The sequence below is a fragment of the Pseudophryne corroboree genome, chromosome 1, assembly GCF_028390025.1.
Source record: "Pseudophryne corroboree isolate aPseCor3 chromosome 1, aPseCor3.hap2, whole genome shotgun sequence".
Lineage (NCBI taxonomy): Eukaryota > Metazoa > Chordata > Amphibia > Anura > Myobatrachidae > Pseudophryne > Pseudophryne corroboree.
The window spans coordinates 497,299,837-497,315,938 of NC_086444.1; the positions used below are offsets into that span (position 1 = coordinate 497,299,837).

Here is a 16,102-nt window from a genome sequence, read left to right on the forward strand (position 1 = left end):
AGGTCAGAGTACCACGCCCGTCGAGGCCAATCCGGGGAAATGGGAATTGCCAGAATGCTTTCCCTTCTTAGCTGTTTTAGCACCCTCAGGATTAGCGGTAGAGGAGGGAACAGGTAAACGAACCAGTACGTCCACGGTGTCGTCAGCGCATCCACTGCTAAGGCCTGCGGATCCCCCGCCCTGGAGCAGTAATGGCAGAGCTTCTTGTTGAGACTAGAAGTCATCAAATCTGCCGACAGCCCCACCAGCGGATCAACTGTTGAAACACCTGGGGATGCAGGACCCATTCCCCCAGATTGAGGTCGTGCCTGCTGAGGAAGTCCGCTTCCGAAGTTGTCCACTCATGGAATGAATATGGCGGAGATGGCCCTTGCGTTGGCCTCCACCCAGGGGAGGATTTTGACACCTCTCGCATCGCCGCTCTGCTTCTTGTTCCTGCTTGTCGGTTTATGTACACCACCGCCGTGGCATTGTCAGATTGAACCTAGATTGCCTGACCCTTCAGGAGATGGGAGGCTTGTAGAAGAGCATTGTAAACTGCTCTGAATTCCAAGACGTTTATCGGTAAAGTCGATTTATGAACTGACCACAACCCTTGGAACTGGGCCCCCTTGGGTCACCGCTCCCCAACCCCGGAGGCTGGCGTCCGTTGTCCGTAGAATCCACAGGTGGATATTGAAACATCTGCCCTCTAGTAGGTGAGGAAGTTGAAGCCACCATAATAGAGAAATCCGGGCTTTCGGAGAGAGGGTCACTTCCTGATGCATATGCAGGTGAAAACCCGACCACTTGTCCAGCAGATCAAGTTGAAAAGGCCAGGCATGAAACCTGCCGTATTGGACTGCCTCGTAAGCAGCCACCATCCTGCCCCGTAACCTGATGCAAAGATGGATAGACACCCTGCGAGGACGGAGTATCGAGCGGACCATAGCCTAGATAGCCATGGCCTTGTGCAATGGGAGAAACACCTTTTGAGATGCCGTGTCCAGTATCATTCCCAAGAACTGAAGGCGCTGGGTTGGCTCCAGGTGAGATTCTGGAAATTCAGGATCCACCTATGATCCGTGGGAAGGAGAGTTATCAGATCGATGCTTTGTAGTAGACGTTCCCTGGACACATCTTTTAGTAGTAGGAGATCGTCCAAGTAGGAGACTATGTTGACTCCCATCATGTAAAATCTGCTGCCTTAGCTACACAGTCAATTGAGTGTTTTAACACCTGTCTCTCCCTTTTAGCTGCAGCTAATTCAGAATTGACATTTTGAATCATGCTCTTAAAACTATCCAACCAGTCAGGTGTCTGTGATCTAGATCCTTGAGGAGACAAGGAACACTGCTCACAAATGAAAGACCCCGCTGAAGATGGGGTATAATTACAAGCAGCACACATAACCAAATCTACAGACATTATCCAGCAAAAAAAACCGTGCAGCCAAATGTCCCACACCCCACACAGACCCTAGAGAGCCCTTTGGAGTGACACAGAGAATCGGACCCAGCACACAGTAGCACAATGGCCCTCATTCCGAATTGATCGCTCGCTGCCGATTTTCGCAGCACAGCGATCAGGTGAAAAAACGGCATTTATGCGCATGATACGCAGTGCGCATGCGCTAAGTACTTTCACACAAAACTTTGTAGTATTACACAAGCTCGAGCAACGCTTTTCAGTCGCTCGAGTGTTCGTTGTTTGATTGACAGGAAGTGGGAGTTTCTAGGCGGCAACTCAGCGTTTTCAGGGAGTGTGCTAAAAAACGCAGGAGTGGCTGGCCGAACGCAGGGGGAGTGGCTGGCCAAACGCAGGGGGAGTGGCTGGTCGAACGCAGGGGGAGTGGCTGGTCGAACGCAGGGCGTGTTTGCGACGTCAAAGCAGGAACTAAACGGACTGAGGTGATCGCAAGGAAGGAGTAGGTCTGGAGCTGCTCAGAAACTGCATGAAATTTATTACGCGTACTTCTGCTAAACTTTCGGTCGCACTTCTGCTAAGCTAAGATACACTCCCAAAGGGCGGCGGCCTAGCGTGTGCACTGCTGCTAAAAGCAGCTAGCGAGCGATAAACTCGGAATGAGGGCCAATGTGTGTAAATGAGTGTATGCAATAACAGTGCAGCGGCGCTACCACTGGCGTGCTGCCCCCTGGCTATGATCCCCTGGTACCGGTTCAGACAGACTAACCGCGTGGGTCCTGGAGGAGCAGTGTGCATGCGGCCTTGATGATCCGCAGCAGCAAAGAAATGGCGTCTTCCCGCCGCTGGTCCCGCTCCAGGAAGCCTCGCCCCTCATAATGGTGCACGGTCCCTTACAGTTTATACTGGCCACAAGTGTAAAAAACACCTTAAATGTTGTCTGTAGAGACAGTGAGCACTGCAGGCTTGTAGCCCAGAGCCAGTTTGTCCGCAGTGAGCACCGCAGCTCCGGGTCCCTGACCGATGCTGACTTGCCGCCAACACTGCGCCGGGGACCCGCTAACCAGGACCCCAGTGTAACACTCACCGCACCTTGTAACTTTGGCATCTGTTAGAGGGTGGCAGCTAGCTGCTGGCATGGGCACACATACTAACGATGTGTGATCAGTACCTCAGAAGCTCAGTGTCCAGTCAGCTGGGATTACGAACCATTAACCCTCAGGAGGTTGGTCCGGTCCCCCCTCTATGTATCATGAAGCAGGTAGTCTGTTTGCCACACAGAGCTACCTGAAAATAACAAACTAAATCAAAAGTAAAGAAAAAATCTCTGGAGCTCCAGAGAAGTGCACCCGGCTCCTTGGACACATTTTTCTAAGCTGAGTGTGGTAGGAGGGGCATAGAGGGGAGGAGCCAGCACACACTAAAAGTTCAGTGCCAGGCTCCAGTGGACCCGATCTATACCCCATGGTACTAAAGTACAAGACCCCAGTATCCACTAGGACGTAAGAGAAAAGAGAATAGTAAAGAACACACTTTTTAATTTATTAAGTTATGAAGTGTCCATGGTTTCAGTTTTTATGAGTATATATACACATCCAAAATAAACCCTCAAAAACACTTGGAGTACAAACAAACTCCACACAGATGTAGACATGGTCAGCAATCTCATGATCCCAGTGCTGTGATGAAACACAAATGCAGACTTACATCTACAATATACTGTATGTAACTGTATAGAAATACAGATTGTTTCTCACCACTTGGTCCGACCCAGGTAATTGAATGCTGTTTCAAGAAGTTTCACAGCAGCTTGAAACCCTGTTGACTCCGCAGGCTGGACCCGCGTTAGTGGCGGGTCTTCCCTTGGCCAGTGCTTGGAGAGGACATCATCTCCAATTGCCTGTGAGCCGACTCTCCATAGGCTTTAGCGTGACACAGGTCACACATTTACACTGCAGGCTTCTTGGGTTCGGCGCTGGTAGCTACCTGGGTCAGATTCCCGGGTAACTAGAGCCAGGTTATTTTTCTGGGATCCCTTTCCACTAAGCCACGATAGATATATAGATATATATAAGATTTTACTTACCGATAAATCTATTTCTCGTAGTCCGTAGTGGATGCTGGGACTCCGTAAGGACCATGGGGAATAGCGGCTCCGCAGGAGACAGGGCACAAGAATAAAAGCTTTAGGATCAGGTGGTGTGCACTGGCTCCTCCCCCTATGACCCTCCTCCAAGCCTCAGTTAGGATACTGTGCCCGGACGAGCGTACATAATCAGGAAGGATATTGAATCCCGGGTAAGACTCATACCAGCCACACCAATCACACCGTACAACTTGTGATCTGAACCCAGTTAACAGTATGATAACAACGAAGGAGCCTCTGAAAAGATGGCTCACAACAACAATAACCCGATTTAGTTAACAATAACTATGTACAAGTATTGCAGACAATCCGCACTTGGGATGGGCGCCCAGCATCCACTACGGACTACGAGAAATAGATTTATCGGTAAGTAAAATCTTATTTTCTCTGACGTCCTAGTGGATGCTGGGACTCCGTAAGGACCATGGGGATTATACCAAAGCTCCCAAACGGGCGGGAGAGTGCGGATGACTCTGCAGCACCGAATGAGAGAACTCCAGGTCCTCCTCAGCCAGGGTATCAAATTTGTAGAATTTAGCAAACGTGTTTGCCCCTGACCAAGTAGCTGCTCGGCAAAGTTGTAAAGCCGAGACCCCTCGGGCAGCCGCCCAAGATGAGCCCACTTTCCTTGTGGAATGGGCTTTTACAGATTTTGGCTGTGGCAGGCCTGCCACAGAATGTGCAAGCTGAATTGTACTACAAATCCAACGAGCAATAGTCTGCTTAGAAGCAGGAGCACCCAGCTTGTTGGGTGCATACAGGATAAACAGCGAGTCAGACTTTCTGACTCCAGCCGTCCTGGAAACATATATTTTCAGGGCCCTGACAACGTCAAGTAACTTGGAGTCCTCCAAGTCCCTAGTAGCCGCAGGCACCACAATAGGTTGGTTCATGTGAAAAGCAGAAACCACCTTAGGGAGAAATTGAGGACGAGTCCTCAATTCTGCCCTGTCAGAATGAAAAATTAAGTAAGGGCTTTTATATGATAAAGCCGCCAATTCTGACACACGCCTGGCTGAAGCCAGGGCTAACAGCATCGTCACCTTCCATGTGAGATATTTTAAGTCCACAGTGGTGAGTGATTCAAAACAATGTGACTTAAGGAACCTCAAAACAACATTGAGATCCCAAGGTGCCACTGGAGGCACAAAAGGAGGTTGTATATGCAGTACCCCTTTTACAAATGTCTGAACTTCAGGTACTGAAGCCAGTTCTTTCTGGAAGAAAATCGACAGGGCCGAAATTTGAACCTTAATGGACCCTAATTTTAGGCCCATAGACAGTCCTGTTTGCAGGAAATGGAGGAAACGACCCAGTTGAAATTCCTCTGTAGGGGCCTTCTTGGCCTCACACCACGCAACATATTTTCGCCAAATGCGGTGATAATGTTTTGCGGTTACATCCTTCCTGGCTTTGACCAGGGTAGGGATGACTTCATCTGGAATGCCTTTTTCCTTCAGGATCCGGCGTTCAACCATGCCGTCAAACGCAGCAGCGGTAAGTCTTGGAACAGACAAGGCCCCTGCTGGAGCAGGTCCTTTCTTAGAGGTAGCGGCCACGGGTCTTCCGTGAGCATCTCTTGAAGTTCCGGGTACCAAGTCCTTCTTGGCCAATCCGGAACCACGAGTATCGTTCTTACTCCTCTCCTTCTTATGATTCTCAGTACTTTTGGCATGAGAGGCAGAGGAGGGAACACATACACTGACTGGTACACCCACGGTGTCACCAGAGCGTCCACCGCTATTGCCTGAGGGTCCCTTGACCTGGCGCAATATCGGTCTAGTTTTTTGTTTAGACGTGACGCCATCATGTCCACCTTTGGTTTTTCCCAACGGTTTACAATCAGGTGGAAGACTTCTGGGTGAAGTCCCCACTCTCCCGGGTGAAGGTCGTGTCTGCTGAGGAAGTCTGCTTCCCAGTTGTCCACTCCCGGAATGAACACTGCTGACAGAGCTATCACATGATTTTCCGCCCAGCGAAGAATCCTTGCAGCTTCTGCCATTGCCCTCCTGCTTCTCGTGCCGCCCTGTCGGTTTACGTGGGCGACTGACGTGATGTTGTCCGATTGGATCAATACCGCCTGACCCTGAAGCAGGGGTTTCGCTTGACTTAGGGCATTGTAAATGGCCCTTAGTTCCAGAATGTTTATATGAAGAGATGTTTCCATGCTTGATCACAAGCCCTGGAAATTTTTTCCCTGTGTGACTGCCCCCCAGCCTCTCAGGCTGGCGTCCGTGGTCACCAGGACCCAATCCTGAATGCCAAATCTGCGGCCCTCTAGTAGATGAGCACTCTGCAGCCACCACAGAAGAGACACCCTTGTCCTTGTCGACAGGGTTATCCGCTGATGCATCTGAAGATGCGATCCGGACCATTTGTCCAGTAGATCCCACTGAAACGTTCTTGCATGGAATCTTCCGAATGGAATTGCTTCGGAAGAAGCCACCATTTTTCCCAGGACCCTCGTGCACTGATGCACTGACACCTGGCCTGGTTTTAGGAGGTTCCTGACTAGCTCGGATAACTCCCTGGCCTTCTCCTCCGGGAGAAACACCTTTTTCTGGACTGTGTCCAGAATCATTCCTAGGAACAGTAGACGTGTCGTTGGAATCAGCTGCGATTTTGGAATATTTAGGATCCACCCGTGCTGACGTAACACTACCTGAGATAGTGCTACTCCGACTTCTAACTGTTCCCTGGACCTTGCCCTTATCAGGAGATCGTCCAAGTAAGGGATAATTAAGATGCCTTTTCTTCGAAGAAGAATCATCATTTCGGCCATTACCCTGGTAAAGACCCGAGGTGCCGTGGACAACCCAAACGGCAGCGTCTGAAACTGATAATGACAGTTTTGTACTACAAACCTGAGGTACCCTTGGTGAGACGGGTAGATTGGGACGTGGAGATAAGCATCCTTGATGTCCAGAGACACCATATAGTCCCCTTCTTCCAGGTTTGCTATCACCGCTCTGAGTGATTCCATCTTGAATTTGAACCTCTTTATGTAAGTGTTCAGGTATTTCAGATTTAAAATTGGTCTCACCGAGCCGTCCGGCTTCGGTACCACAAACAGCGTGGAATAATACCCCTTTCCCTGTTGTAGGAGGGGTACCTTGATTATCACCTGCTGGGAATACAGCTTGTGAATGGCTTCCAAAACTGCCTCCCTGTCGGAGGGAGACTTTGGTAGAGCAGACTTCAGGAACCGGCGAGGGGGAAACGCCTCGAATTCCAGTTTGTACCCCTGCGATACCACCTGTAGAATCCAGGGGTCCACTTGCGAGTGAGTCCACTGCGCGTTGAAATTCTTGAGACGGGCCCCCACCATGTCTGAGTCTGCTTGTAAAGCCCCAGCGTCATGCTGAAGACTTGGCAGAAGCAGGGGAGGGCTTCTGCTCCTGGGAAGCGGCTGCATGGTGCAGTCTTTTTCCCCTTCCTCTGCCCCGGGGCAGGAAGGAATGGCCTTTAGCTCGCTTGTACTTATGGGAACGAAAGGACTGAGTTTGAAAAGACGGTGTCTTTTTCTGCTGATGTGAAGTGACCTGGGGTAAAAAGGTGGATTTTCCAGCCGTTGCCGTGGCCACCAGGTCCGATAGACCAGCCCCAAATAACTCCTCCCCTTTATACGGCAATACTTCCATATGTCGTTTGGAATCCGCATCTCCTGACCACTGTCGCGTCCATAACGCTCTTCTGGCAGAAATGGACATAGCACTTACTCTTGATGCCAGGGTGCAAATATCCCTCTGTGCATCACGCATATATAGTAATGCATCCTTCAAATGCTCTATAGTTAACAGTATATTGTCCCTATACAGGGTATCAATATTTTCAGTCAGGGAATCCGACCACGCGACGCCAGCACTGCACATCCAGGCTGAAGCGATTGCTGGTCGCAGTATAACACCAGTATGTGTGTATATACTTTTAAGAATATTTTCCAGCCTTCTATCTGCTGGTTCTTTGAGGGTGGCCGTATCAGGAGACGGTAACGCTACTTGTTTTGATAAACGTGTGAGCGCCTTATCTACCCTAGGGGGTGTTTCCCAACGTGTCCTAACCTCTAACGGGAAAGGATATAGTGCCAATAATTTTTTAGAAATTAGCAGTTTTGTCGGGGGAAACCCACGCTTTATCACACACCTCATTTAACTCATCTGACTCAGGGAAAACTATTGGTAGTTTTTTCACACCCCACATAATACCCTTCTTTGTGGTACTTGTAGTGTCAGAAATGTTCAATGCTTCCTTCATTGCCGTGATCATGTAACGTGTGGCCCTACTGGACATTACGTTTGTCTCCTCACCGTCGACACTAGACTCAGTATCTGTGTCGACCCACTGAGGTAACGGGCGTTTTAGGGCCCCTGACGGTGTCTGAGACGCCTGGACAGGCACTAATTGATTTGCCGGCTGTCTCATGTCATCAACCGTTCTTTGCAAAGTGCTGACATTATCACTTAATTCTTTAAATACGATCATCCAGTCAGGTGTCGACTCCCTAGGAGGTGACATCACTAACCCAGGCAATTGCTCCGCCTCCACATCATTTTCCTCCTCATACATGTCGACACACACGTACCGACACACAGCACACACACCGGGAATGCTCTGATAGAGGACAGGACCCCACAAGCCCTTTGGAGAGACAGAGGGAGAGTCTGCCAGCACACACCAAGCGCTATATATATATATATATATATATATATATATACACACAGGGATAACCTTATATAAGTGTTATTCCCTTATAGCTGCTGTATAGTTTTTAGCTGCCAATAGTGCCCCCCCTTCTCTTTTTTACCCTGATTCAGTAGCAAGTCTGCAGGGGAGAGTCAGGGAGCCGTCCTTCCAGCGGAGCTGTGAGGGAAAATGGCGCTTGTGTGCTGAGGAGATAGGCTCCGCCCCTTCACGACGTCCTTATCTCCCGCTTTTTCTGTAAAAAATGGCAGGGGTTAAAATACATCCATATAGCCCAAGAGCTATATGTGATGTATTCTTTTGCCAACCTAAGGTATTATCTGTTATATTGCGTCTCAGGGCGCTCCCCCCCCAGCGCCCTGCACCCTCAGTGACCGGAGTGTGAAGTGTGCGGAGAGCAATGGCGCACAGCTGCGGTGCTGTGCGCTACCTTAGTCTGAAGACAGGATCGTCTTCTGCCGCCGATTTCACCGGACCTCTTCGCTCTTCTGGCTCTGTAAGGGGGCCGGCGGCGCGGCTCCGGGACCCATCCAGGCTGAACCTGTGATCGTCCCTCTGGAGCTAATGTCCAGTAGCCTAAGAAACCCGATCCACTCTGCACGCAGGTGAGTCCGTTTCTTCTCCCCTTAGTCCCACGATGCAGTGAGCCTGTTGCCAGCAGGACTCACTGAAAATAAAAAAACCTAAAATATACTTTTATTCTAAGCAGCTCAGGAGAGCCACCTAGCCTGCACCCTTCTCGTTCTGGCACAAAAATCTAACTGAGGCTTGGAGGAGGGTCATAGGGGGAGGAGCCAGTGCACACCACCTGATCCTAAAGCTTTTATTCTTGTGCCCTGTCTCCTGCGGAGCCGCTATTCCCCATGGTCCTTACGGAGTCCCAGCATCCACTAGGACGTCAGAGAAATATATATATACACACACACACCATTTATGAATGTATTCAATTATGCATTTTGTGCAAAAACAATGACTTCATCCATAACAAATGGGAGAGCTGCCTGGATAGCAGGCAGGGGACATTTTTATAGTGCACAAATAGAGGAAGCGGATGGAAGGCACACGTACTCTGTAACTGGGTTGTCCATCCTATGTTGAGGGCTCAAAATACACTACTTTTGTTGGATGATCTTCCTGGGCTAATAGCTGCCATTCAGCTAGCCCCTGACAGCATATCCTGAGGGACTTTGTCAGAGGAACTTTTCAACATGCGCTCTGCTCTGTCTAGAACTGGCCCTTTTTTCTATGCATAGATACTAACTCCCCAGAACTGTGTGGGAGAATCCTGCTTTTCCTATCTGGCATCTAAAATATCCCCGTCATGTGAGAGCTTAGAGAAGGAAAACGGGAGGTTTCCGCACAGGTTCAATTCGACAAACCCCCAATAAGAGATATTGACCAAATAGGTTGTCACAAACGGGGTGTGCACCAACTTACAATTAGACAACTATATTACAAAAGGAAAAAGGGTATAGCATCATGGTGCGCTAAGTCGAAATAGTGTAAGGTGCCGTGAGCACCTTACACTATTTCGACTAAGTGCACCATGGGGGTCATTCCGAGTTGATCGCTCGCTAGCAGTTTTTAGCAGCCGTGCAAATGCATTGTCGCCGCCCACTGGGGAGTGTATTTTCTCTTTGCAGGAGTGCGAACGCCAATGCAGCAGAGCACCTGCAATAACATTGTGCAAAACAAGACCAGCCCTGTAGTTACTTCTCCTGCGTTGATTCTGACGGAGGGACGGCTTTTGACGTCACACACCCGCCCAGCGAACGCCCAGCCACGCCTGCTTTTCCCCAACACGCCTGCGTTTTTCTAGGCACTCCCTGAAAACGGTCAGTTGATACCCAGAAACACCCTCTTACTGTCAATCACCTTGCGGCCGTCTGTGCGATTGGAATCGTCGCTAGAACCAGTGCAAAACCACAATGGACTTTGTACCCGTACGGCACGCGTACGCATTGCGGCGCATACGCAGATTAGCCGTTTTTTCCACTGATCGCTATGCAGCGAACAACGGCAGCTAGCGATCAACTCGGAATGACCCCCCATATGACAATACCCTTTTTCCTTTTATAGTATATGTGAGAGCCTAGGGCCTAATTCAGATCTGATCGCTGAGCTGCGGTTTTTGCTGCCCTGCAATCAGATAGTCGCCGCCTACAGGGGGAGGGTAAAAGCGCTCTTCAAGTGTGCGTTCGCTTTTGTTGCAGAGCTGCACAAAAATCAGTTTGTGCGGTCTCTGCGCAGCCCAGGACTTACACTTCCAGTGCAATTGAATCCTGCTGATCGGGGCCGGAGCTGACATCAGACACACTCCCTCAAAACGTTTGGACACACCTGCGTTTTTCCGGACACTACCTGTAAACGGTCAGTTGCCACCCACAAACGGCCCCTTCCTGTCAATCACCTTGCATATGCCCGTGTGAATGGATCCTTCATACCATCCCATCGCTGACCGCAATGCCCGCTATAGCTATCGGACGCGCGTGCGCATTGCAGCTCAGACGCATGCACAGTTAGGATCTGATCGCCCGCTGTGCGAAAACGCACAACAGCGATCAGATCTGAATTAGGCCCTTAAGGTGCATACACACGGAGAGATTTTAACTATGAGAGATTTTGACTGAGCGTTTTCCCTTGAACTGGCTGTAGGAGATTTTGACTAACTTTTCCAGCGATTTTGACTAATGGGCCCTACAGACTGGGCAATAATACGGAAAGATATGAACGATCTCGTTCATTAATGAACGAGATACAGCTCATATATTTCAGTGTGGAGGCACCAGCGATGAACGATGCACGGCCCCGCGCTCGTTTATCGCTGGTGCCCCGTCGCTTGGGCATGCAGGCCAATAGGGACGATCTCGTCCATATTTGTCTGCACTGCTATGGAGACGGGTGGAGTCAAGAAACTTCACTCCCTCCCCTGCCACTGGGTCACCCGTATCCGCCGTCGGGCAGCTTGGCGGCGGATCGCAAAGTGTGTATGGCCCATAAGTGTGCAAGCGATTTTGGCTATGGGTGATTTTGGCTAACTCAACTAAGCAAGGGGACGATTTTCCTTTTCCAGCGACCTAGTCAAAATGTACTTGCCTGCACAGTCTATTTTTAGCAGCGATAGCGACCTGGCGGGGACGCGCATCGCTATCGCTGGCTGTGTACACACGGAGCGATATGCACTAACTTTGAGAGATTTCGACTATATAGTCATAATCGCTCAGCTATATCGCTCCGTGTGTATAGACCTTTAGTCAGAAGTTCCATCAAAGCCTCACTCTCTCTCACTACTAGTACAGGTGCAAGCGTTCTGAGTAGGTAATAGAAAACAAGAAACTGAACTCTATGACCATGTACCATTGTCTCACAAGTTTCCTGTCCTGCATTGAACACCAATTGGCTGACAAAAATTCAGATAATACCATTTTATGATAATTGTATTGAAGTTAATACAGGTTTAATTGAACAATATATATACAGGTTGAGTATCCCATATCCAAATATTCCGAAATACGGAATATTCCGAAATACGGACTTTTTTGAGTGAGAGTGAGATAGTGAAACCTTTGTTTTTTGATGGCTCAATGTACACAACCTTTGTTTAATGCACAAAGTTATAAAAAATATTGTATTAAATGACCTGCAGGCTGTGTGTACAAGGTGTATATGAAACATAAATGAATTGTGTGAATGTACACACACTTTGCTTAATGCACAAAGTTATAAAAAATATTGGCTAAAATTACCATCAGGCTGTGTGTATAAGGTGCATATGTAACATAAATACATTCTGTGCTTAGACTTGGATCCCATCGCCATGATATCTCATTATGGTATGCAATTATTCCAAAATACGGAAAAATCCCATATCCAAAATACCTCTGGTCCCAAGCATTTTGGATAAGGGAGACTCAACCTGTACTATAAACTAGTGATGAGCGGATTCGGTTTTACTCGGTTCTCAAAACCGAATCTTATTGGCTATCCAAAACACGTGACATCAGTGAGCCAATATGATTCGGTTTTGAGAACCGAGTAAAACCGAATCCGCTCATCACTACTATAAACCAATAATGGGGTATTTATCAAAGAGATAAAATTGTGACAGATAATGTACTAGCCAATCAGCTTCCACCGTACATTTTACAGGCTACGTTTTAAAAATTACAGTTACGAGCTGACAGGGTTGGCTGGTTTAAACCAAATGTTAAAAAAAAAAAGTTTTTTTTGTTGTTTTTTTTAATATGCTGTGACTACAGGCACAACACCGTGACTTCTTAAAAAATGCCTATTATAAAGGGAATCCCTGGTATTATTCCACGTTCTTGTTGTCATCTAAGTAAGCTGAACCAATGCAGTAAATCACACACACACACACACACACACCAAAGATATAGGGAGGTGAATCAGATAAGCGAGGTGCTAAATCTGCCTAGCATCAAGCTTCTCCCCAACATTCCTATAGGACAGGAAAAAAACCACAGTTAACACTCACAGTATTAAAGAGTAAACACCAACACATTAAACAGGCAATACACAGAAAAACGACTCATGGTTTAATCTTCATGTTTACTTCAATTCAAAACCTAATGTATTTCCCATTATTGAACAACTTCTGACTGCTCAATCATCTTCAACTAGTGTAGAAAGAATTTCTTCTTTTGGTTTAGTTCATTTGAAGCTTCGAAACAGACTGGGAAAGGAAAAGGCATCTAAACTAGTGTTTTTATTCAAAATGTTTAATGCCAGAGACATATCCAGTGCTAATGCTTAACTTCTGCTTTTTTTGTGATTGTGCGTTTCTCTGAAAAGTACTTTTGCATGTTTTAATTATGTTTAAAATTAAATTGGTTTTATTGAAAGATTTCAAATAAATCATATCAAAGCCTAATAACTTTGGATTGTTAATGTTGGAAAGCATTAAAACATGGTTGAAAAATGTTTTTCATTAAAATGTTAATGCAAAAAAATAAATAAAAAAAATTTGGTTTAGATAAAAAAACAAAACGGTAATAAAAAAAATAAAAAAAATTTCCTTTCTTTTTAAACTGTTTTTTTTCCAACCCTGTGAGCTGATCAGTTGGAACTTATGTCTCACGGTTTTATTTCTCCCCAAGCTTTGATAAATAGCACCCTATAAAAATAAATGCAAGCGTAATAATAAAGGTCAAAACTGCAATTTGTGATTACAGTTCAAACTCCAGTGTATCTGGTACAACATAAAATGTGCAGCTTATCAGGAAGGGGTTACACATTATGTGACTGAAATATCTTCATGCTCAACACAGAGCAAAACTTCCAACAATTGTCTATTGTTAGTACATAACATATAGAGGGGAGCTGAAACAAACACAAGAAAGGAAACAGACCAGTATACAAGACACTTCAAAAGTGTTAAAACATCTGGGTTTGGGTTGGATATGCGTGACCGGCGGTCAGGAGTATGGCGGTCAGCAAACCCCCGCCGGTATCCCAGCAGCGGAATGCCGGCGGGGAGGGGGGGGGGGGGGGGAGTGAGCGCAAGAAGTCCCGTGCAGGCTCGCTGCAGTCGCCATGGGTTCTATTGCCACTCCATGGGTGTTGTGGAATAGTTCCCGCTGGTCAGCATGCCGACCGTCTGGATTTTCAGGGGGCGGGATGTAGGGGGAGGTGTTGCGACCGGCAGTCACATAACTACATCTCAAAACTTCCATTATTTTAATTTATGAGTCTGATGCCCTATCAGAAGCAGATTCTGCCATTCAGATGGTTACAATAAAACAGTCTTCTACACCAGGTAGGACAAGTGCATAAGCCCTATGCTAGTTAGGGCGGTCAGGCATTGACCTAACTCATACAACCACTTGTGTTCAGATTGGTTAAATGCAGTAATACATTAGCTGTTACTAGTATAGCAGAGCCTATGGAGCATGTTATTTTATAGATCGCAATGTTGCATTTGTAGAATGCAGAATGTTCTCTGACATCTAAACACAGCAATTCAGCAGTGCAATAACCACACTAGCATAAAGGTTACAGACATTTCCCCATTACAATAGATTCAGGTGTGAGGGTCTGAAACAGTCTCACAGGACAGGGACACTGGATTTCTTAGTCACAGCACCTGTCCTACGTGTTGCAGATCTGCCCCGGAAAAATCAAAGAAACAGTGGCTTTTATCATTATACATTGAAATAAATTACTCCGTCCTACAGTAGGCCACCAGTAATCACAGCTAACATGGGAAACGTGTGGGCAAAGTGACCTTTTTTCTCACGTAGTGGAAGAGGGAATCTCTATGTGCATGCTCCTCCGCCCGCCTTTGTCATGACAGACTCATCATGCGCTCATTGTTGGCACCAAGGTGTAAACTCCAGAATGTAAAAGTTTGGTGAAAGTATCCCGGCAGCAGCAGCACCCAGCACCAGTTACCAGGCACTGCCGCCAGCACACGCCAGCTACACACACAGCATCACACACCCAGCTACCAGCCAGAGCGGAGCACACACGCCCCAGGCTCATCGCGGGGCGTTACTGTGTGTAACATAGGGACACTTTGTGACAAACGAAGCAGCCGCCGGCAGTACCGGCACAGGTCTCCATGCTGCCCACGTTACCTTGTAGCAGCACATCCATGTGGGTGACCGGCATTGTCCTCAGGTTTCTTGCTGGGGAGATGGTGGGGAGAGCCTCACATCGCAGTTGCAGTACCTGTTGTACTAAGGAGCTCCTATCCATTCCCTGTACGCCTGTGTGCTGCTCAGGGTAAAAGATCCTCTGGCTTTCTAAAAATCAGTCAGCTTCCACGCCCTTCCTCCTCCTTTCCATCTATGCACGGCGGCCTGGCACCTCCCTTCCAGCACCACCTCCTCCTGCCAATCCGCCACCTTGCTTCACACTGAGTGGACTGGAGACACGGCCACATGGGGGGTGATGTTATGTTGCCCGTGTTAGTTAACGTCACATTAGAAAGTCTGCATGAACATGAATCTCTAGATTTCATCTTCAATGTAGTTCCTAGAAATGCAGAAGACTTGCGCCACCACATGGACGTCACTGGTAGCGCAGCACCTCTGCTGTGAAGAGCAAGCAATCTCATCGTCTACAGTACATTTGGCCCAAATGCAAAATAGATTTACAATATTTTAAAAATAGTGTGCAGCAGCTCTGAGTATTATAAATTCACTATTTAATAGTTATATATAAACAAAACAAAGGGCCATATTTCGATATAGAAGGATATAAATGCATTAGAGAGTGTAAAAGAACGTCAACTAAAATGGTGCATGGCCTACATCACAAAACTTACCCGGGAACACTAATACAGCATTCACATCACAAATGCACTCGGTACTTGTACACGGGTCTTTCTCAAGTGCGACCCGTTTGAGACCTCTTTCAGACTAGCGGCAACAACCCGTGATATTGCGATGTGTGGAGACGCCGCCTGGAGATCAGATCATCTCCAAGCGCCACCTGCCCTCTAGCGCTGCCTCTCCCTATAGAGTGAACAGGTCTTGGCAGGGGCATAGGGAGGGCGGATCTGGTGGAGCTTGAGCTCCAGGCGCCCAAGACAGTACAGGACGCTGCAGCTCGACTCCGACGGAACCTCCGCATGGCCGCACGAAGCTCGCAGCTGTCAGTCACTGACAGCTGAGAGCCTGAGCTGCGTCAGCTCTATCCCTCCCTCCGCGCTTCCTTGTGCGTGACGTCGTGACCTTACACGCACGGGCGTCTGATGTCATGACGTCAGATGGGCAGAGACGCGGCCAGACGAAGAGGGACTGTGGAGATGGAGCAGCAGCAGTCGGGGCGCAGGAGCAGGGCAGGGGTGAGTATTGTTTTTTTGTTGTTGTTTTTCTTTGTAAGCGG

The 16,102-nt window shown here is 47.9% G+C and overlaps 1 protein-coding gene across 2 annotated transcripts in view; it reads right to left on the minus strand.

The window, feature by feature from the left end:
* The window catches only part of GCNT1 (glucosaminyl (N-acetyl) transferase 1), a 110,111-nt gene extending 94,920 nt beyond the window's left edge, over positions 1 to 15,191 (minus strand). Inside the window, exon 1 of one of the 2 annotated variants that reach the window (XM_063913846.1) lies at positions 14,848 to 15,191. The gene's annotated coding sequence lies outside the window, so the exon portion shown is untranslated. Of the gene's footprint in view, positions 1 to 14,495; positions 14,648 to 14,847 lie in introns of those variants that run through there. The other variant, XM_063913847.1, reaches the window with a different exon arrangement.
* Positions 15,192 to 16,102: the final 911 nt, after the last annotated feature.